Source organism: Topomyia yanbarensis, chromosome 3 (genome assembly GCF_030247195.1).
Source record: "Topomyia yanbarensis strain Yona2022 chromosome 3, ASM3024719v1, whole genome shotgun sequence".
Taxonomy (NCBI): Eukaryota; Metazoa; Arthropoda; class Insecta; order Diptera; family Culicidae; genus Topomyia; species Topomyia yanbarensis.
The window spans coordinates 9,764,564-9,786,713 of record NC_080672.1 but is presented as its reverse complement, the minus strand read 5'-3'; the positions used below and the strand labels follow the sequence as shown (position 1 = coordinate 9,786,713).

General features: G+C 36.9%; 1 protein-coding gene across 7 annotated transcripts in view; it reads left to right on the top strand.

Moving 5' to 3' along the window:
• The first annotated feature begins 319 nt into the window (after positions 1–319).
• Positions 320–22,150, top strand: part of LOC131691933 (probable nuclear hormone receptor HR38) — a 392,678-nt gene continuing 370,847 nt past the window's right edge. For 2 of the 7 annotated variants that reach the window (XR_009305884.1, XR_009305885.1), the window contains exon 1: positions 320–1,635. The gene's annotated coding sequence lies outside the window, so the exon portion shown is untranslated. The remainder of the gene's footprint in view (positions 1,636–22,150) is intronic. The other 5 variants (XM_058978695.1, XM_058978694.1, XM_058978697.1 and 2 more) reach the window with 4 other exon arrangements.

Genomic DNA, 22,150 nt, shown 5'->3' with positions numbered 1-22,150 from the left:
AGTCGGCCGAACGGCTTCTGTCGTGTGTTTCCAAGTTAATTTATATAAAAAGGTGACCCCGTTCCCACCCGCGCACATCGCCTCGCTGCAAAAGGATTGAACATTAAATTGTGCATCCGATATGAGTATGAATGAGTAAGCAGAGTGCATTAACGCATACACGCGTGCTGGCTTGTTATTGCAACCGGGTTTGGATCAGCAGGAGAGCGAGTGGCAAAATTCGAGAGCGTGTGCATTATTACAACTACACTCTCGATCTCTGTGCAATTAGGGGCATATCAGCAGCAGTGGCAGCAGCAATGAGGGTTGCTGCTGTTGGTGTAAGACTCGGACAGAGCTGAGCAGAGCAGAGCAGAGCGAGTATTTTATTCGCATTTTATTATGTATTATTATTATAAAATGACTAATACAAGAGAAGAGTGTGGAGAGCGGCATATTATTAGCGGTGGCCGCCGCACATACACCGAAAATGACGATGAGATCGTGAATAATCAAGCAGGCGGTGGTGGTAGCGCGCGAAGACGGTGACCAGGGAGACACATGTGGAGTGTTGTACTGAACGGGGTTTTTCGGAACGTGCTGGAGAAGCATAATAACACTTAGCAGTCAGTTAACGATGCTAGGTCAGCGCTAACGGATGTGTCCTGGTACTGTAAAGTAAGGTGGTATAGGACTCATTTGCAGCTCGGTTAATGTGGTAATGTAAAAGGACCAGTGGTTGTTGTGTTGTGTGCATCAAGATCAACGTCGCCATCGTCAAGCGAAGCGAGTGTGTATCGGAAGTGCATGCAAGGATATCGCAGGACGAGGTTTACACAATCGAGCGAACGTGTGACCACCCATAATCATATGTGCGGTGGCACACCTACTGGCCATTCCACAGAGGTGCCAGTCTTTGGCCAAACGTGCGACGGGAACTGGTGCAACTTATTATTACTGTTTGAACAGTCGTCGATATCGCGCACAGCACTCTATCGGGCCCAACGACGGAGACGACGGAAAGACAACACTGCCATCGGAGAAGCCGTGTGTCGTTAATTACCGATAATGAGATAAAAGCGCGGGGCGTGCGGGTATCAAGTTCGCCGGTATACACCGATGACAAATGGTTGTTCCCGAACAATGTCATGTTTGTGTGAAATGTGAATTTATGGTGCATTCGGACGTGATTCGATTCGCTAATGAGTGTTGATTTTTGAAGGTGTGCTAATCGGAAACCAGCATCGGTCGTAGCATGCTGTGACCGTTGTTTGACGCTGAAGGTTCGTGGTTTGAGAACCTACTGAGCTCGTTTGTTTTTGTTGCTAGCGAAAGTTCACTGACAATGAGCTCCAGGACTGCGTGATACGAGGCAAGCCGGAGAACGTCACTGTCACTGAGATAAACAAAGTGTTAGACCTTGTTATTGGAAGTGGTGTTTCAGTGCAATTTGAAACCAAATAAATAAAGCAAGAATAGTTGACATAAAGACAAAATTTTTCTGAGTAAACAATCGACAGAAAAAAATATGTAAGAGTATTTTTGAAAGCCTGTTAATTAGAAGACAAGTGCTGCTCTGGTGTGACTGCTGAAGAGGGAAAAAAGTAATTGCGTCAGTTTTTGTCACTTGAGCCGAATTCTTGAACGCGAAACAAGGTGAGTTATGGTGAAAGGCGATACTGTGCGATATGAAAAGTGTTGGTATTTAAATTCCGCAATAGCAGTAAAGTGCTGTGCTAATGTTGCTTTTTTCGACCAGAAACAAGAGTTAGTTTAGAAAAGTTGTTTGGTGTTTTTTTATGAATTCAAGACAGTTTTTAAGAACGATCGATTCGTCGAATTTGTCCTTCGCCTATGAAGCGTTCCAGTTCTCATGGACAAGGAATTTCAATCGATTGTCAACATAAAGACACGTTCACAGATGGCAATTGGAAATTCCTTAGTCCACACTAAAGAATCGTATACATTAGTTTATGTTAGCTCAACTGATTGCACAAACAGCTCTCGTTACTATTTGCTAGTGGATCGTACCGGAGGGGCACCGGTTGATTCGCTGGCACCGTCAACATACGGTTATATATCAACACAAATTTTTGACGTTTTGCATAATAAATATGTATATCTCGGCGCTCACGTGCTTTTGCCCATCTGAAGCCGGAAGAAGGGGAAGGTATGAGAGTTGTTTGGAGCCTTTTTCCACATACCACGCGGCTCGGCATGGCTTGTATTCGCTATGTTCCACACCAGTCAGCCGGGATGGGGTCCCGGAGAGCGAGCGAGCAAACGAGTGAACGAATGAGCACGATGATGATGACGACGACGACGAGGACGGTGACTACGACCACGACGATCCATGATACTGAAAGAAGAGCGAACGCGAAAAGAAGCGAAAAGGCGCAGATAGACAGATGGACAGACGGAGTATATAAAACAGCAAAATTTCGCCTGTTTGTATGTTTAGGTAGGGAAGGTCCTGATGTTGGCAAACCACTCGGCTGGGAGGATTCTTTTCGATAGACACTTTCTTAAATTTTGTAGGAAAAATAATTCGAAGGAAATTGACAAATTGGCTTGAGAAAATAAGAGGTTATTGCTTCTTGTAGAATTAAATGTTGTAAATGGATTCCGAAAAGACCGTCGGAACTCGGATGCGGTCAGACGAATGCATGCTTAACATTTATATTTTTTTCCGTCGGATTATTACAAATCTTTATGAGCTATCTGCTGATTTTCATAAACATTTAATCAACATTTGTGTATACGATAAGTTCGTAAGTTCGTTGCTCTGCCTATTTTCAAAGTGTCTTGGTAAAGTCATTACGCAAAAAGTACTCCAACAAAGCACAAATCACTTCTATTTAACGATTCAAATAACTAATAAAATGCATGCCAAAAGTGTAATTTTAGTTTAAACGATGATTTCATAAGTACATCAAATTTTCAATTGTTTGTTAGAGAAATCGTATATAAAAAAGTTGATTTCTCAAAGAGCCTTAAAGATGATCACTTCATCCAGAGCTTAAAATTGGTTTGCACCGAGATACGTCGAAAAACTATTAACTCAAGCAAGCACGCATTTAATAGAATATTAATTACATGGAAAAATTAAAAATCTTTCATAACCATGTTAAGTAGATGTAAAATTAGATGAAAATCGGTTTTTGTTGCTTAATTTTGCCAATTTATGAACGTTTAATGGTTCATGTACTTACTAAATAATGTTGGTTAATAAAAATTAATTTATCATTGTGTCTCAGATGAAAATTCGCAATGCTGAGTTTACATCGCACTTTTTCTGCTCAGAGCAGTTTTGAGAATGGTCCGCTAGTTGGAATTTTATGTTTTCCATTTTTTTTAATGAGATCCAACATACGCAAAAATACAACAATACAACAAGTCTCCGGATAGGCGATTTGCGAGATATTCTAGTGGCGAGCGCACGATGGTAATTTTTTTCACAAATGAATACCTTTTGTGGATTTCCAAATAGGTATACAACGGTGAATAATAATGTTAGTGACATATGAGGCAGTGTTGAGTAGTTGCAGAGTCGTTCTAATCCCATTCGAGGTCCTTGGGTGCTACTAAATTAGGAGTCCCTGAAAATGATCTCATCCTTCCACTAAATGTGGCTTGCTCTTTCGCTTTGCAATTTGAATACTTTTACTTCATTAAACGTGATCTTCAACCACACATCGTTGGCACATACACTGCTGTCGAGGATTTATACTTACGGTTCTCACGGTAAAGAAGAACAAGTCTGTCTGTCTGAGTGATTCATATGCTGCCTAAACTCGACCCCCATCAGCAGAAGACAAAAGTTAAGCCCGTGTTAAGGTATTAAGGCCACTTCTAGTTTTCCGAACTGTATACTTCACATCATTGCTCTCACTTGAGTCTAAATTTTCATAACTTTTCCTACCCAGTAATCTCTAGCTAATTGAATGTCGTTAAAATGTAGAAAAGAAAATGTGACTGCACATAGTCGAAATAAAAAAGGAAAAAATATACCTACATAGGTAACAAAGAAAATAGTATCTTCTGTTGGTACAATAACATTCAGATCCGTTTTAAACATTATCGCACCCACGTGGAAAAAGAGGTTATGTTATTTAGGCATTCGTTGGTGCCTGAGCAGCGACTATATTTTGTACATAGATCGGGGGGTAATCACGCAGACGCATATCAATCGTAGTATCATCCAGACATGATTTTAACATTGTCCTGCTTAACGATGCATTGTATGGGTGCCATGGTCAATGTTTGAACGTTATCAGTACAGCATTACGTGTGTGATGGAATTGAATATTGATGACTTATAAGCTGCTTTTGTCCCTTCAATACATGTTCCACTTTACGAACGATAGGGCGAATTGGGCAATATTTGAAACAGACGGCCACTGTATTGAACTGATTTTTCGATGGCTTAACCTTGTATAGCACTGGCGCGGGGAACAAGCTTTAAAACCCATTTTTTATGAAAACCATGTTTTTCAAAATTCCGTGCACGATTAAAAAAGCTATGTAAGTTATGTATACAAGTAGAATATTGTTTTTGACTTTCTCATATAAAGAAAGGATATGCAATCACTCCAAAAATCGATTTTACAACCGAGTGTCATATCCCATTCGATGTGTGTGTATGTATGTGTGTGTCAAATAATGTCACTCAACTTTCTCAGAGGGGGCTGAACCGATTTACACAAATTTTGTTTCAAATAAACGGTATAACGCTTCCATAAGACGCTATTGAGTTTTTAGTTGATCGGACTTTCGGTTCCGGAGTTACGGATTGAATAGTGCGGTCATACAGCAAATTCCTATATAAACTGGTAACCCTATGATGTCCGAATGAGTTAATACATATCCAAATAGTTCAACATTACTTGGATTTGCGGGTCTGGATCACCAATGACCAATCAAAGTAGTTTTGATCACATTGGTCACTTAAGACGGATCCTGATGCCCCCGGGGAACTCTTCAAGATGCCGAGCTAATGTCGCACCTATTTTGCAGTAAACTCTTAACCGATTTTTACAAACTTGATTTCAAATGAAAGATATAATACTCCCAATGACTGTTATTGAATTTCATTCAGTTCTGACTTTTGGTTTCGGATTTACTGGTTGGTTATTGCGGTTCGCTAGTAATTTCTCATATGAACTTATACAATCGTAGTACCTCATAGGTTTAAGATCTATTGAAATCAATGATTATTTGAATATATTGTCCACTATCGCTAATTCCGGATGTCCCGGGTTCCGGGCATATGCGAGATCTGAAGCCACTTCGGTGATGACTGAACCAATTTTCACTAACCTATTCTCAAATGGAAAGTATAATATGAAGTACGGTGTTGAACCCTTCATCTACTCCTTCACCTCCCACCTCTCAACCTCCCACCCCTTCGCCTTACTTCCTCTCAGACCAACCTTCCTCCTGCATTCCCTTCATCCACCCCGTACACTAAAATAAGTTAGATGATTCTCGACGCATCCTTCCCTTTCCACTAATTATATCCCTTCCCTTCCCCACCATGAAGTTAACATGAAGACAACATTGAACTCATGCTGATTAAGCTTTATAAATATTATATTTTTGTTTGTTTCAAGTATGTCAGTGTCGACATGTTGCTTATCTGGTTCGTAACAGTCGTGCACTTATGTATGCTTATCAAGTGTAATAAGAATGTAATAGAGATTTCCACAATGTTTTATTGAACGTAACCAGGCATTAAATCATAGTTTGTATAAATGAGAAAGGCTCAATTGCACCGCTAGGTGGATTAAAACAGGTTTTTTTTTTAAATTCCGTGCACGATTTAAAAACGTATATACAAGTAAAATACTGTTTTTGCGGATAATTTAATTGAGCACAGACTGAACCAAGGAAACGTATTTTAAAAATCTCATGTTTAAACGTTATTAACGCACTTACTGCTAATAATAAATTTCAACTTTCAATCGCCATAATAGTCGATACTGTGCAAAACAACCGTTCAAATAAGGAAGTATTTCAATTTTTTCGGGTAAAAATCACGAGCTGAATCCTTTACACTGTTTTAGTTGCCCGCGATGAGCTTCTGCGCGAGTTTGGAGCAAGCTAATAGTGTATTCCATTTTGTTCTCTTGCGGGGTTGTGGCTTATACTTGAAACTTTAAACGTGATTATTTCGAAATTATGTTTTTCCAAAAACGCCTTCGCGGAAACTACGTTTGCTGAAAAAGTTTTGTGGCGATTTCAAAATTTTTTTTTAATTGTTCGAAATTTAACTGCCATATCCTTGAACGATTTAATTTTTTCGTCTAAATTTTTATATTAATTTCATAAATCTTTTAATATTTTTTTTGTTAAAAATAGTGGCTTTTTTTTGAAATTTTTTTAATAAATTGTTCGAGGACACGACAAGCTCCGATATTACTGAATAGTTGCTTAAAACTTCATACTCTGAAGATTACTCGAATCTATGAATAGGGAGAAATTCATTTCGACGTCAGTCATTTTGGATACATCGTGTTACTAATTTAACTTTGTGATATTCGTTTGCCAGCATGTACAAGCTTGGAGCTCGAATAGGAAACCAATTGTACGAAGTCGGGAGCAGTTGTTGGTGGAAAAGAAAAACAGAGCTGGCAGCTGTATTATCTCTATATGTTTTATGCTATCACAACACTGCACAGTGGTCGCAATGGTACCAAAACGTGAGTTTAATTCATGGTGTTCTAGGAGTTGATATTAGCGATTTGGTGTGTTAGGAACACTTTTTCAGAATGGAAGCCTTCTTCTTTTGATGTATACTGAATTGTGATTAATCTACCTAAAAGTGAGATAGAAAATTTATTTCCACTAATTTTCGAGATAGAGGCCTGATGTCAATGACAACGTTATAGAAAATTCTACTGCGAGAAAACTTGTTGAACATGAAAGCTCTTCAAAATGTAATGGTGTTGAGATAAAGCGCGTTGTTTGTGGGAGGCACCCAAAAAATCAATTTTTCATTATAACTTTTTTCTGAAATTTTTTAAATTCTTCACATGTTCTATGAAGTTGCTTAAATTAAGAAATTACAGATATTTGCCGAAGACGTCAACATTTTTTATTTCAAAACTTAAGCGTTATTAAATAAAGTGGGTTAAAATACCGCCATTTTGAACGTCAATTACTAAGAGATGTGTAAATATGTGGAAGACATTTCGATTCTATGAGAAAGGCTGTGACAAGTACTACAAGAAAACATACAACTCACAACGGGCATCCACCGGCCTGTATTCCAAAAATTCTTTCCAGCAATGTATGTTTTGCATTTTCTAACAAAATAATTAAGACATTTTAAGCATAACTTTTTCAGCAATTGTTTCTATGTATTATTCTATTCTACGAATATTATAAAAAATCTTTGGAAATGTCAAAGTACACATATGAATCCAAAACTCTCAGCTCTGTAGTCTATAACTTACGAATTATTTATAAACTAACACAACAACCAACTAAAATATGCGCAAAATTTTTTGACTGTCTTTACATGAGTAAAAATCATTACTAATAGTATAAGGGGGCCCCACCCTAGTTCATCTTAGGTCCTCAATTCATCCCATCCATTTGAACTCAATCCAGTCACTCTAAGTTATCAACGAAATAGTGTGACAACGGTTACGTGTCCGGAATTGTCAATAATTCTTTTGTCAGCACGCATTGGATGATTAAATATTTGAAATTAACCCTCAAAAAGGCAAGCGAAAATTGTGACTTCATAAAGCATCGCTTCTAAGACCCAATTAAACCAAGAGCCTCTGTTTTGCCGTTTTAATCCAGTGAGAGAATCGAAAGCCCGAAAACGCTCGATCATTTGTATTTCGAATTACAAGTTCATTGAAACTAGGGAACTGTAACTAGCCGAGCCTCTGAGACCCCTTGCCTTTTTAAGGCTTAAAATTTGACAGAGATGTAATATATAGGTGAAAATATTTTTCTAAGGTTTTTCTAGCAAGTCGGATCCTAACTAGCAACTCTGACTACGTAGTCGTTTCGTGAAAATGATATCTGATACTCTTTGATATGGTTCCTACTCAGGAAAATACAGTAAACCTTTTTAATCGTCTCTAGTGTTCACTTTCCAAATCCTGTTAAATTATGAATAACTCGTAAGTTTCAGATAACAGAAATTCAAAGTTCACGATTTATGTGTGTATTTATTACTCCTAATGATTTTTTAGAATATTCGACACATGGAAAAAAATCGCTAAAAAGTTATGCTGAAAAAGTCGTACTTATTTTGTTACAAAGTGCAAAACATACATACGGTGGATGCCCGTTGTGAGTAGTATGTTTTCTTGTAGTACTTGTCACTGTCTTTTTCATAGAATTGAAATGTCTTCCACATATTTCCACATCTCTTAGTAATTGACGTTCAAATGTCGGTATTTTTAACCCACTTTATTAAATAACTCTCAAGTTTTGAAATAAAAAATGTTGATGTCTTCGACAAATATCTGTAATTTCTTAATTTAAGCAACTTCATGGAACATATGAAGAATTAAAAAAATCTCAGAAAAAAGTTATAATGAAAAATTGATTTTTTGGGTGCCTTCCACAATCAACGCGCTTTATCTCAACACCATTACATTTTAGAGAGCTTTCATGTTCAACAAGTTTTCTCGCAGTAGAATTTTCTATAACTTTGTCATTGACATCAGGCCTCTATCTCGAAAATTAGTGGAAATAAATTTTCTATCTCACTTTTAGGGAGATTAATCACAATTCAGTATACGTCAAAAGAAGGAGGCTTCCATTCTGAAAAAGTGTTCCTAACACACCAAATCGCTAAAATCAACTCCTACAGCACCATGAATTAAGCGCACGTTTTGGTACCATTGCGACCACTGTGCACTGTGGGATAATGCTGCTAGTATTACCAACGCCTTGTTTTTTAAACTTATCGGTAATGTAATAATTGCACGGTGTTACAAAATAAAAATAATTGAATGTGCTTTTAAAATTATATAGCAAAAGTTGTAGGTTTGGTCAAATACAACACAAAACCACGTTTGATCAATTTAATATACCCTCAAAATCTTGATCTATAGCAAAAAAAACGATTTTTCGGAACTTTCGGCACTAAACAATTTTTTACGCAGTCATTTTTCAACCGATTGTTTGAGTGTTTTGGACAAAAAAAGAAAAAAATGACCCTTCCAACGATATGCTATATTATGTACTTTTGTTAAAAGTGCTACACGGGTTTGGGACAACAATATGAAAATTACCATTTTTTATCAAAAATATGAAAATTGCTCAACACTTTTATTAGAAAGCATCTTTGTTTTAATAAAAATTTAAAGAGAACATTTAATTTCATATCCAACGTTCTATTTATGATCAAAATCGGTTGAAAAATAACAGAGTTATTATTTTTTCCAAATTAGAAACTTGGTTGCATGAACTTTTAAGGGGACGGTCTCATATAAAATTTTCAAAAAGACAATTGTTTTGCTCGATTACATATACATTCAAAAGTATGTGAGTGAACGTTGAACATGAAATTGGATAAAATAACGGAAGATATAATAATTATAGCATCTTATAGTGCGAGACAATACCTTAAGAATTCATGCGAGCAGGTTCCTAATTTGGAAAAAAAATAATAACTTATCCATTTTTCAACTGATGTTGATCAAAAATAGATCATTGAATTCGGAATTAAATACTTTCCTAATTAATACACTGAGCAATTTTTATATTTTCAATGAAAAATCGCAAAATAATGTTAATTTTCATATTGTTATCCTATAACCGCATAGTACTTTTAACTAAAGAACATAACATACCATATCGTTGGAAAGGAAATTTCTTCTTCTTTTCAAAACACTCACAAGTTTTAAAATCTGTTGGAAAATGATCACGCAAAATAAATTTTAGTGCCGAAATTTTCGAAAAATCGTTTTTTTGCTTTTAATCAAGATTTTGAGAGGAGTGGGTGTAGCGTAGTTGGTAAATCGATTGCCTTGTACGCAACGCACCTGGGTTCGAGTCCCGACCCCGCACATAGGGTTAGAAATTTTTCATAAGAGATTTTTCTAGCCCGAAGAGGCAAATGACCTTAAGGTTAAAACCTCTATAATCGAAATAAAAAAAAGATTTTGAGGGTATACAACATTTTTCATACATTGATTTATGTTGCATTTGATGAGATCTACAACCTACACTAGGTCTCTTGAAAAGTACAAAATCACTGTAGCACCGTGTTATTGATTAGCATTAGAGAAATTTAAAAGGAAGGTTTTTTTTATCGTATCGCACGTATTCGATTCGAGTGAGCCTTTAACAGCTCTATCTAATCGTTTACTACAATTGAACTTAGAACAGTCATCGTGGCAGAGTCGAGCATGCCTCTAAGTGAAGTTGTAAAGTTATAAAAAAGCTCCGCTTTGCTCAGATAGACTGAAATAAATCATTCAAACTATTTTTCCTTGTTGTGGTACGATTTTCTTATCTAATACGTTTATTTGGCACGGCTCAAGACATTAGCTTCACATAGTCGTAAGTTTCCCATATATTTACAGGATGCACAATCTAAAAATTGAAAAAAAAAGGATTAATAGTGAGAGTCTGTCCAATCCCGTACGACCGACTTGCCATTGCGCGCGAATATCTTTTTTCGCGCCAGGGAAATATTTGCATCTACGCCAGCTGTATTTTGGTGGTCCTTCATATCCGTGTCATCATCGTGGTTACTTCCTTGATATTCGCGGTCAGGTGTTCTTCCTAACTTCTTTCCCTTTCGGGCCACAAGTGTGAATCCTCCGTTATTGCTAGTAGCTTCCTGACTGATGGTATTAGCTATTGAGTTTGTGGTCCTCGACGCGGTTTTGGCAGTTATCATCATTGCTTGAACAGCAGGTACAAATTTGGCAACGTTTGTGGTTCTGGTAATGATATTGGTACACTGGCCATTTTTTTCTGTAAATAAGTTTTCCTCAGCGGTCCGTAATGTGCAGTTAGTTCTCAGAATTGGCACATATTAATTTGTCCTTAATCTGTACAACGAATTTACTGCATAATGGTATCACCACCTTCTGTTTTGTATTGCAGGGTAAGGTGTGAGGGAGTGGGTTGGTTTACCCGCATTCTCAGCACACACTATTTGAAATACCTGAAAAGTAGTTTCTCTACGTGTCCTCTGTACTGATCACCTCTTCTCCGAAACATGACATGAATCTTTCAGCGGCCTTTTTTCAACTACATGGTGTCAGATCATGTAGTTTCACTTCGATGTTTCCATTATCCATTCATATAGGGTTGTATGTTGCTGTTGCCGTGTTGCGTAAGAACAGCTGGAACAAAATCTATAGTGAATATTTTTTGTAGCGTTTGTCCTGTTGCCTCGTCAGCGGATAGCTTTGTTTTTCAGACAATGCACAAAATATAAATTCAACTGTTTGTGCTGGTTTGAGTTGCAGCAGTGAGATCACGCTGGTACTGTAACCGATGTCTTTGGTGGTTAAGAATAGACTTTGTGGCAGATTATGAAGTTATGATGTTACGTTTATGTTAGATTTGGTTTAAACTGAAGAAATTAAGGGAAGGCAAAATCAAAGGGCATTGAACCACTACTTTACCTTTATATTATAAATGAGAGGCTATTAATTAACGGCTTTCTTTCGGAATTGAATCGTGTTATATAGTACATTGATTCAATGTCGTTGATTAATTGAATAAATATCAGTGGTTGTTAGAGGTTTCCTTGAGGAATACCTTAACTGTTTTCTAGAAACGAAGGTTGATCGTCTTGAAAGAGATCATTACCGGACAATAAAAATGTTAGGCTCAACATTCCCGTGTATTACGACCATTACACAATCGAGGTACCGATCTGTAGCCGCATACACTTGATAGATCTTTTTCTAACAACACCCTACACTAGGTCGTTTGGAAAATGCATTAACTTTTATTCATGTGGTAGATCCTTACCCTTGACTGAGTAGTAATGGGTCATTTAGAACTCTGTTTGCCAGAATGGTTATTTGACCTAAATGATATTTGATCGAATGGGCGCCTATAAACGTGATTTCATAAGAATTTCGACTGACATTCATACCGTAGTAAAGAAAATATATTAGCTAGACGAATCCTTCGTAGGTAACAGTTTCTAAAATTTTAAATGATAGCGGTTTAAGAATTTTTAAATGAAGAACAGCACACGATGAAAGGAAGGAAATATTGCAAGGACAAGGACAAGTGTTTTTAAGCCCGTCAGCATTCTAGTATGCATTTACCAAAGTTCTGTTGATATCATTCGTTTGAACATCTGTCATGTTCTAACATATGATTGGTATATCAGATTGTCATTCGAGGTCTCTGCAAGGTGATATTCGACCTTAAAAATACTATGAGACGATATGGTCAAACGGATATTCAGCATTCTCAACATCAATACGCATTTGTCGAGTGTACGAGACAGTTATGATATGATCGGTAAAATGTGTGTATCCGCGTTTAGATTTGTTATGACCACCAACGATTTAGACAATAAATTTCTAGAAATTTGATTTCTATATTGACAGCATTTGGTTCCTAGTGAATTTTGGCAACTTGCCTCAGGGTTTCCGAAACTGTCAGAAGCGGTCAATGTAGCCAGAGTACTTTGTGGGACCATCAATTGCAAAAGAAACAATTTTCAAACATTCAATAGATTTTTAATTTATTGGCTATGTGCTCTTATAGCTAATATTTTAAATATTTTTTATTATTGATTTCGGATAACCGACTTTGCATTAGCGTAACTGGGAAGTGAGTATATATTTATTCTTCGGGAAAATGTATTACCGTGAGGCTCTACTATGTAGTCATTCATCTTTGATACATCTATTCCTTACCTCCCCGCGATGCAAGATCGGGTAAGCATCCCCGGTAAGATCCTTGGGCGAAAAATCGAACCAAACATGATAGGAGCGCTGGCAACAGCGTCTGGTTCGGAACGATTGGTTGCAGGAGAAACGTGATGCTCCATCTGTTATATCCATGATGGCAGCAACAACAGTGAACTAGACATCTCACCAAATTTTACCAACATTACGGATTTTAATTAACTAAGGGTATTGCGAATTGTACAAGGTTCTCTTTAAAATAAAAATTTCAAACCAGTCCCGCAAAAATTTTATGGATCTGGCCCTGATTGTGTTGTAAGAGTTAATGGTATTTACAAATAATTAAATTGAAAAACTATCATTTTAACAAATTTGACAACATTATTTAAATTGTATTATCGATTGTCATTTACCGCGTTAAAATAAGCTTCCGCGACCGTACTCTCGAATCAAAATTCTTTCACCTATGGATGAGCATTTGCTTCTAATTGGTAATTACATTCAATAGAAGAAAATTTATTAAATCCCGCCACATTCCATCGCTGCTGCCGTATCCCGATGGTAATGGCAGAATTTTCCGAATTCCTCGGAGGTTCCTCTTTTGCCACTAAGCAATATTCACTGGTGCAATACCGGAGCGCTACAACTAAACCGATACATGTACCTACTGCTCTGCCGCACTGGATCGAATTCCGCGCGTAGCATCACCTCACCCACCTCATCGTATGTAGAATACTCGTGCTTTATACGCCAAAGGTTTAAAAATAAACAATTTTGTCGCTACGAAGAGCAAATTGTAAACCGCGACGGGTCTTTCTGACGTTCTATAATATTATCGCCTATAAATCTCTGTTTTTGTCTACATCTCGCGCGAAACAGAACGGTGGTGTGTGGATGTTTGTTTTGAGCGGTGCAGAATGGCATCACGTGACGGTACTGGGTGTAAATAGTGTTTGTTAGGTGTGTGCATTCCTGGCTGGTTGGCTTGCGAAAGGACGTTGCAAGCGTAGCTAAGAATGGGAACATGGCGCATGTTTCCGAAAGGATAACACCGATGTATGGTGGATCGTGCTCATTATGAATCAGTCTTATTGTTACCTTGCTTGCATGCCTTATTGTGTAGAGAATATCTACGTATGGAATTATGGATCCGCGGACGATTTAATTGCCCTAATGATTTGAATGGTTTGTTTTAGAGGTGGCATGTATTGCATGTTTTGTCGGGCGTTGATCAGTATGGGTGGAATTTAAGTCGTTGGTATTTTTCGAAATTATGATGACGAACATTGAGCTTGAGAGAAATAATACTTTTTGAAATGCTGGAGTATTTTACAGCTATCATGTTACTTCGTTCTGGCGGTCAAGTAAGTAAAGCGGTAATTGTTGTAATGATTTGGACAACCAGATTCGGTACCGGTAAAATGATTTGGATCATTAAAATTAGGGAGTAATTCGATTTTCAGTTTTTATTTATGAGAACTGGTTCTAGAACTTAGAATAGATCAGCTCCAATTTCATTTATCTCATTTTCTGTTGACTCAACTTCAAACAAGGAATACTGCAACACAATTTCACAAAATCAAGCATTTAAAAGTTATTTAACTTGCTTTGAGATTTCATAATGTTTTAGTATTCATAACATTCATGAAATGGGTACGCCCACACATGTAATAATTCGAAGACGAAGCACTCAAAACTTTTTCTCGGATGTCTACCTTGAAATTAACGATTTTCTGCTTCGATACTTAAACATCTCAGCATGTACTAGTATTTTTGACATAATCACATAATAGTTTACTATTAAATCACTTATGTCTTCCCATTGAACGGTAAACTGTAAATTGATTATTGGCATTAGGATGACAAAAAATCGATCATTTTGAAAACTACTAATGTACACCCCCAGCGTCGTTCTAAATCATGAAAAATTGACGCTGTCAAAAAATGGGAGAAATCGGTTAACCCTATCCTCTTTCCTAAAGAGCTTAAAATTTGCATGGCATTTTTTGCCAAAATGTATGAGGAAACACTAGCAGTTTACAAAATCGTCGATAGAGGTCGCTGTAAACATCCGAACACGGACCTAGGACGAAGATAAGCTTTTGAGATGGCGAACAAATGTATGTGAACCACGTGTAAGGCTAGAGCAAAGTTTGGAAAAACTCGTATATCTTTGAAACGACAAAAAATAGAAAGTTATGGTGTTCCACAAAGTTGTAGAGGAATAAATAGGCGCTTGAAAATTACAGAATTTCCCTGCATGATGGCGGTTGTGAGCCAAATATGCTCCCATCTGTACTACGGTAAGAGCTAGAGCACTACTAAACTGCTGCTGCTACTGCTTACTAAACAGCCGCAAAGATTTTTTATATGGATTCGAGTTTCACATTTTAAAATTGAAGCTTGCATGAAATTTAAAATAAATGTTCAAGTGACTCTGAATAAAAAAAATCTGTTAGGTTACATGGACGTTATGCTTTGAGCGCATCTTTCCTCATGCAGCTCGCTTTTGCCGCCGAAACGTGGTGTATCGTGTCGCACATCAGTACTCGTTGATTACATCTCGCAGAAGAGGCGTTCCCAATGCAATATTAACTTAGTTGGACTGGCATTGTTCTGGTATCACTTATTTGTATTTGTAGTCGGCAATACATCGACGGATATTTGAATTTTACTTTGTGCGGATCTTCCTGTATGGGCCGATCGTTTCCTGCGAGTGCTGCAACATCGATATTTTAGCAGTAGGTAAACGCTACTAGGGCCATTTTTATGCCGAATAGTGATTTTTTCATCGTATCTGGTAGCACACATAACTTCCAAACTGGACAATCCAAGTCAATGCTTTGGAATGGTAGTCCATATGAGGTCATAGAAATACGGATTACCCTTCAATACTGACCTCTCAAGCTAGAAACGCAATATCGTCATACCTCACATTATAAATAAGCACATAAATCTCGACAATGACATATTATTTTAGGACCTCAAAGTAGGCCAATAAAAATTTACTTTTTCGAAAATTCTACCGCGGCGCACATTGTGGCCACTTTCGGCGATCAAAATTTCTAGCGCTCAGCATATTTATCCTGGGAAGTTGGAAAAGTGTTTTGGGTAGAGGTGAGCTTTATTTTGACTAAGTTGGTTTAGATCTGAAAACCTATCTAGATGATTTCTGAGTGCGTGACGTTTGGCATAAATACGTTAGGATAATGGACGTTAGCCATAATGGACGATTGGCATAATTCACAAAAATATAAAAGTAATCGCAAGGCTTTCGTTATTATAGAGATATCAATCCTACACTGTATAACCAATACAGTTGCATCCAAATATTAAAAAAAGGCCAAATAATGAACAAACATTAAGTTCTGTAGCCTATAGAAACTTGCACTATTATGTACAGCATCAGCTTTAGGCTACAGATTTTACGTTTGTGACGATATCTTTTTCATTTCGGTACCTCGTCACAGTACACAAATAAACTCTCTCGTACCAGACAGTTTCCGTAGTTCAATTTTGATGGCCTCAAGAATATAATTATTGAACTTAATAATATAGGAGATAATCAATATAGAAGCAGCAATATTCTAATATTCGTTGAATAAATAGGGTAAGGTGGGGTAAATCCGACCTAGTAAATGGTTTTGGCTTTAAAATGGTCATTTTAGATCGGGTCAAGTCGTTTTATATACCAAATTAAAGGCTGGACTCCTGGGCAACTTTCTATATATAGCATTTTATTCGGATCTTGGGAATATTTTGAGATACAAGCCTTTTAACGAAAATGTTCATTTTTGCTGTTTTCAAAAATGGTGGGGTAAACCCGACCCCCTATGTTTTTGGTTGATTTAGTTCAGATATTACCCAAATTTTATGGTTTTTCAATGATAAATCAATGAATGTTGTGTTATTGAATTGTAACATGAAGAAAATAGAGCTCAATGTCAATCTTGGAATTCTAAAATCACGAGCAGTAGCACGTAATGATATTCCCATTTGCATCGGAGCAATTGCTTGACGAATACTGTAATCATCACGTTTTTGTGTCTTTCGTTTGTAATTATGAACCGTTTTCCATAAAAATAATATAAAATAACAATAAAACTATATTTCAATTTGATAAATAAACATTTTCTTAGCAAAAAAGCGGTCGGATTTACCCCACTATTTAGAGGTCGGATTTGCCCCACCGCGTCATTTTTCATTACGATGCAATTAAAAAAAGTTATGAAAGAGGTTGAACCAAATTCATCTACGCACTTTGTAGGACTTTATTCAAAGAACTTAAATCCACTTACATTTTTTATGCAATCACTTTAACAATCAGAAATATCCTGTAGGCAATAATGCACAAAAATCAAATCAAAAATTGTAAAAACACACTTTTTGTCGTTTGAGCATCTCAATGTAGACTAATAAAATGCTGTCATACCACCATTACGATTATTTTCGATGCTCTACACGAGAACATTGATATTAGTTCGCGTAGTGCTTCTGACTTTCGATAACAGAGGGGGGTCGGGTTTACCCAACGGTCGGATTTGCCCCACCTTACCCTAATAAAATGCATCATTCTTTCTTTCATGATCGGTTTTTCAAGAGCACATATTTTCTTCTTGGACAATTGCACCATACGTGTATGTAAGAGCTACCCTAATTTTTTTACAAAATCAAAAACTATTTGAGCGATCGGAATGTCACAATTAATCTTCTTAAGACAGCAGTCTTCTGTGTAATTTCACTAAACTAATAATAATGAAAAAACAATTGCTTTTCACCATTAATCAGATACTAGTATATCAACTATTATTTGTAGTCTTCTTCAGTATTCATATCAGTGTAAAGAAAATTTATAATTTGAAATTTATAGGTTGTACTTAGAGAAATTAACGCAAGCTGAGTTTCCGCATACCACACATTCGGTCTTCTTCTTTTATTTGAGTTCAGATTTATTGAAGTATATACAGTAGAATAAAATGTTGATCGAGTTTGATCAGCTTCCAGAGTAATTCTACCACATCCAAAATGTTTACGCTCTTATTATTCTAGGCGATCACCGCCAAAAAATATTACCTTGATGTGATAATTTATGCCTAACGTCCATTATGCCAATCGTCCATTATGCTTTACGTATTTATGCCTAATGGGGTACCCCCATGATTTCTATCTTTTGAAAGAGGCATCCTCGCAAAAAAACTTTTCTTCAAAGTAGTTTGCTTTTGCATTTTTGATATACGATTCAAAGGTGTAAATATTCCATAACCTTTGCAGATAGCGCTGATTGACAATTTTTGGAGAACGCTCCTAAAAATCGATTTTGACAATATTTGTATACATAATATTTTATCAATAGATCATAACATAGTATATTATAAACAGGCAACAATTTTGACTTTTTTCGGAACACTGCTAATTCAAATGGTAATTGGATGCACAGATCATATGCTAAATATGAGATTTTTCCGATACCTCTAGTTCACCTACAAGAGGTTTCAAGTTTCTATAGTAATATATATGGAAACTCGGAAAAAAAAACTTAAAATCTAATGAAAAATTCCACAGTAACTCTGCATACCTCAAAACTTATGGCTGCGTAGATTGTTGTATAACGAACAGTTTTGTTGAAGATTGCATATTGACTGGAGGTTCCCCGATAAAGTTATTTAACTTTGAAGACCAACCGATTTTATTGAAAATTCCTATTCTAAGCATGTGCGAGAAAGAGAGGCAACACATAATTTTATATGCCAATATCTTTTAACTGCAAAATTAATTTTCAGTCTTCGGCAATGTTGATCCTTATACCTTGAGCTATACATTTGCTGATTTTGGGATGCACAAGATGACACTGGCATTTTGTACTGAATTTATTGTTTCTATTGCCTAATTTTCATATATTTTCACATGCAAAACTCAAAACTCTTGTGAGTGAACTAGAGTTTTCGGAAAAAAGCTCATATTTGATAAATGCTATGTGAAGCCAAGTACCGTTTGATTTAACAGTGATCCGAAAAAAGTCAATATTGTTGCCGGTCTAATAAATATACTGTCACTCGCAAAGAGTTACTTTTATGACTATCTTAGGATACATATCCTCAAACATTACAGAAAAAGTATGTTCTACAAAAATATGAATAGCTTATGAAGTGGTAAATGAACAAAAATCATGAACATTTGAATGACGACGAGAGAAAAGTGGGGCAACCTAGGGTTTTTCTTTATAGATGTTGACACATTCGACTAATTATTAATTACCCTTTCGTTCTAAATCCATGTTTTCGAAGATTCGAGGATATAACTACATGTTTCGGCAATTTGTACTGGGAAAATCGTTAGATCCATTTTTACGAGTAGTTTTAGTTAAATATCACACAGCGTCATCTACACTTTATTCCATACAGATCGTCTGAGCATATATTGAAAATGTCAAAACAAACAACTTTGGGAAACTTTTTTTAGTACGAATCTACTGCCGAAAGATAGAACCGACCATGCCCTTAGGTACGAAAGTGACCCCGTTGGCTTCGTAGCACTCCAGGACAACATTTGAATAGTGACACGAAGCTAGATCCGGCTGGAAGATCGTAGGGCCCTCGTGGTGCTTCAACAGAGGAAGTAGACACTTCTGTAGACACTCCTTGAGGTAGATCCTCCATTTACAGTCCCAGTAGTCACGAACGGCGCACTCCATTGGCCACATGAGCAGATTGCTTGCCAAATCGTGTGTTTATTGGCAAACTTTGAAAGTTTCTGCTTCCTTACTTCCTCCGGAACATAAAATTTGTGCTGGACGGCGAAGAACAGTAGCTCCAGAAGCTGCCGGAAGTTCGCCTTGACGTAAGACGCATCCATAATGAGATAATGAGGCTTCGTCAGCATCTGGGTGTACAGTTTCCGAGTCCGTGGCTATCCCACTATATTTTGCCGTTCGTCACGTACTCTTGCACTTTGTACGTATTTAGTCCCTCTTGGTCCTTGGCTCTATGAACGAAACAAAAGGACATATCCAACTTTTTATACTGTCAACCGCACTTCCGACAGCCGGCTGTCCATAGTTCAAGTTGTTTTCGATGAAACAAACTCTAAAAGGTTATCCACAGTTTAAACGCCTTACCTAAACATAAAAAACATTTACGTAAAACATTTACGTATCCTATTCAAACTTCTTATGCACGAAAATATATTTTCAGTCGCATTGCTTGCTTGTGGCGAATCCTGACTAACAACCCACTTACTACTCACTATCCGTGGTACTTATTGGGGTGTCACTGAGTCGGGGCCTTCCGTTAAGTAAGTACCACATCAACACTTCCTTTATCATATCCCAAGTTACGGTAAAGATGGTCGTGGTTCGCAGTGCTGGTTCTCAGGCGAAATTCTCGCTTGGACTGGATCATTTGTTATTCTTAAACAATGTTCCTCATATAGCCTGTCTGGAAATGTGAGGCATCAGTCTACAATATACCGTGCTAACGAAACGCAATGCAACATCCCTGACCGAAGAATTGGGGAATCCGCTTATACACTTTCACTACACGCTTGTGATCCTGATCAGCAATAGAATATCCATTCTGACCGAATTTTTCCTTCCGTTCGATGCTCAGCCTTGGGTAGGGTTGTTTACTCACAAAAAACTCACCGTTGTCTGCCCGATCCCGAATTGTTTTCCGATGTCCCGATGAAAGGGTTGAGGATTTTCTAGGTGTTTGCGCAAAATCAAATCACGACGTTGATTTTCGGGTGACGTCATTTTTTTCAACTTTCGAAAAACTGACAGTGATAAAAATACAGTGTAAATAATACACTCTAAACTACTTCTACCCAAGAGAAAATACACTATTGGTTATTTTCTACAGCGCCCCCTTTTTTAAACTCTTCATATTTTTTTTTCTTTTTTTATTTCGACTATGTTAGTCACATTTTCTTTTTTACATTTTAACGACATTCAATTAGCTAGAGATTACTGGGTAGGGAAAGTTATGAAACTAAGAGCCATAGTACTCAAGTGAGAGCAAGGAAGTGAAGTAAACAGATCGGAAAACTAGAAGTAGCAGGGTCATTAGAACAGGCTTTATATCGTACGGGCTTACACAATGTAGCAAACCCGCTACGACTGTAAGAACAGTGACAATAGTCTAATAAAAATCTATCCCGGCATTCGAAAGGCAAACAGAGATGAACAGCAGCAATCATCATTAAGATTGATGCTAATCGTCGACAGGTTTTTAGTGGTGATCTTGCGTGGCTTAATTTTTATCGGTTGTCACGGTAAAGATAGACACGTCTACTTTTATCAGGACACATGTTAGTGAACTCGGGTGATTCGTAGTTATTCTGCCTAAGCTCGACCCTCGTTAACAGAAGACAAAGATTAAGCCCGTACGATATTAAGCCTGTTCTAAAGACCCTGCCACTTCTAGTTTTCCGATCTGTTTACTTCACATCCTTGCTCTCACTTGAGTACTATGGCTCTAAGTTTCATAACTTTCCCTACCCAGTAATCTCTAGCTAATTAATTGTCGTTAAAATGTATAAAAAATATTCTTCATAATTCTTTAGTAGGAGCCCCAAACACCTGGTAATGTTTGGGTTTGTTCTGCTTTCCAGTCCAGTTCGTTAGAAAAATTCGATGGTCAAACACTTCAAATCTTTAAAGAAAACTTTTATTTAAAAAGAATATCTCCACAGTTTGTTTTTCAAAAACTTTCTTTTAATATTATAGATATTTTACATTAGCTCTATATAATTACTAGATACGGTTTAGCTTTTTGTGAACTTTTTGATAATATAATTTAGTGGAATTAAGGAAAAACAAAAAGGGAAACAGACTCAAATTTTTACAAGTGAGGCCTATTAGATTGAGAAAGATATTTTCCATCGTCCTACATTTGTCAAAACTCCACTGCGGCACGCTGACCAGGGCTTTAACGGGCCAATTCAAGCTCAATTATCACATGGCACTTATTCAGCGTGCTGAGTCTAGTGTGAGTGTTTAATTTCTCTTCAATATCGCCCGCGTTTTGTTAGTGGAGATATTTGTTTTTTTTGTGAATTTTCATCCCGGTTTCCGCCATGTCATTACCAAACTGATTTCTGTTCGTCAACTAAGTCTCCACTCTATGAACATTATTCATGAAACTAAGGTTTGACTCGTGATTTTATTCTTAGATTTAGAAACACTATTTAGAGTCCAACTGTTCGAAATGAAGCAATTAATGATTTATTACATCTTGATCGGGATCTGGTTTTCGTAGTTGTGAATTAATTCACAAAATCAAAACGTTCTGGATATTTTCTCGTGTATGATT